The sequence below is a fragment of the Oryzias melastigma genome, linkage group LG6 (assembly GCF_002922805.2).
Source record: "Oryzias melastigma strain HK-1 linkage group LG6, ASM292280v2, whole genome shotgun sequence".
Taxonomy (NCBI): Eukaryota; Metazoa; Chordata; class Actinopteri; order Beloniformes; family Adrianichthyidae; genus Oryzias; species Oryzias melastigma.
In genome coordinates, this window is record NC_050517.1 from 18415933 (window position 1) to 18418356 (window position 2424).

The following is a 2424-nucleotide window of genomic DNA, read 5'->3' on the forward strand; positions in this document are numbered from 1 at the left end:
ATATTTCAGATACATGCTAGCTATTTTGGCTAATTTATGATTTTTTTCAGTTTATTTAGGCTAATTTGGCGTTTAGCTAATATTTCAGCTGCATGCTAGCTATTTTGTCTATTTTAGGATTTTTTCAGTTTTTTAGGCTAATTTTGAGTTTAGCTAATATTTCAGCTGCATGCTAGCTATTTTGGCTATTTCAGGATTTTTTTCAGTTATTTTGGCTAATTTGGCATTTAGCAAATATTTCAGATACATGCTAGCTATTTTGGTTAATTTAGGACTTTTTTTAGTTATTTTGGCTAATTTGGCATTTAGCTAATATTTCAACTACATGCTAGCTATTTTGTCTAATTTAGGATTTTTTAGTTATTTAGGCTAATTTTGAGTTTAGCTAATATTTCAGCTGCATGCTAGCTATTTTGGCTAATTCAGGATTTTTTTCAGTTATTTAGGCTAATTTGGCATTTAGCTAATATTTCAGATACATGCTAGCTATTTTGGCTAATTTATGATTGTTTTCAGTTATTTAGGCTAATTTGGCGTTTAGCTAATATTTCAGCTACATGCTAGCTATTTTGTCTATTTTAGGATTTTTTCAGTTTTTTAGGCTAATTTTGAGTTTAGCTAATAGTTTAGCTAATATTTCAGCTTCAGCGTTTTCAGCTATTAGCTGCTATTTTAGATATCAACTTTAGCATTTTTAGCTATCAATTTCAGCATCTTCAGCTATCAGCACTGGCAGCTTTAGCGGCCACATTCAGCTTACTGCATTCACTTTAGCATTACAGGTAATGCAATATATCTAGTTTTTAGTTCGTTTAAAGCTAATGATGGTTAAGATGTAGGCTTTACACCCAGTTTGCGCATGACTCGATTAGTTGACTAATTGGAAAAAATAATCAATGATTAGTCGACTGTTAAAATAATCGTTTGTGGCAGCACTATTAAACAAGAAGCCTGATTGCTTGAAACATGATTTAGACCTTATTTGGTGCAAAACCTTCCTCTACTTTAGTTGGGTTATCAACCCTCTGATGCTCCACAAAAAAAGGACAATTCTTCTTTGAAGACTCTCAACACGGTAGCCATCAAACCAGATTACTACAGTGGTCAAGTTGCCATGTGCTCAGAAAATTTCTCTGGGTACCGACACAAGTGATGAGGCTGTTCCTGCCTGACAACATCACGCCGGTGCCAGACTGTGTGTTGTTTGGCCACTGTGTGCCCGGGCTTGCTGCTGGGATTTGGGAACATACAAAAGGTCTCTTGAGTCATCACATTGCTCCAACTGCACGCACACACACAGATATTTCTGTTTTTCTTCTGCCTACTCAAAATGAGGATTTTGAAAGCCACTTGTTACCTTCAAATGGGTTTGGCTCTGAAACATGCAGCTCATTTCCTGACACTCTCATCTGGCTGTCTTGAGCTTTGATAAACACTCGCAGTTTCCACACAGCTCGGAGAAATACGCCTGTGAAAGAGGAACTATGCTCTTGCTGTGCTTTCGTTAGAAAAGCTCCACATGAAACACAAGAACACCACGTTTTTGTGGTGAAAGAATATGTAAAATAATACAGCCAGATGGCCCTCTGAATGCCACATTGCCTTGCTTACACAGAACACTGGGAACTTTAGCTGTGTGGGCTTTTGTGCACAATGCTGAAAGTGTGCATTCATTCTCACACGAGAGCTTCAGCTGCTGCAAGAAAGAAGCTTGTTTATTTGCTTTTAATATGGATTTGATTTAGAGGTGAACTCCCTCTGTGCGCAGTGTCCATGTCACTGTGATCAAAAGATTGATTGAACTCGGAGAAGTGACAAACCCCTCCAAAAAATGATCACTATTAGCAGAAATAATTGCCTGGAAATGGCGGATAAATAATGCTTCACAGCTTTGTAGCTTCCCTCCCGTCCATAATGGTGTCACTTGTCTCTCGCTGGAGGATAAACCAAGGAAGACATTGTTGGTGGTGGCTGGCGGGATTTCAGTTGGCTGAGACTAAAGAGTTGCTCAGAGGAGGGGTCTGAATGAGGTTGCCGGTTTGGCTAAAGGAAGCCGCCATCTTGGAAAAATGAACCTGCTCAGTTAGTGTTTATTTAAAATTAGATTGCATTAAAGTTAGTTAGTTAGTAATTGAGTGGATCTTCTTCCTTTAATTTACTGTTATGAAGTGGATTTATGCAAAGTATGATTTGGACATGAGAAAAATGATTCATATTGGTAGTCACTTGGATCAAACCAATGAGTTTTGGTCTGCAGATTGTGGTTTTGGGTTTATTCACACTTCTTTGTGAATATTCCTCTGAATAGTTGGAGAAATGGGGGGTTGGACTGGCAACAATGCAAATTTTAAAAAAGCTAGAATAACAAAGGAGTTTAAAAGGTCTTGATGGAGGTCGTGGTTTGTTCATAAATGACTAGTCAGA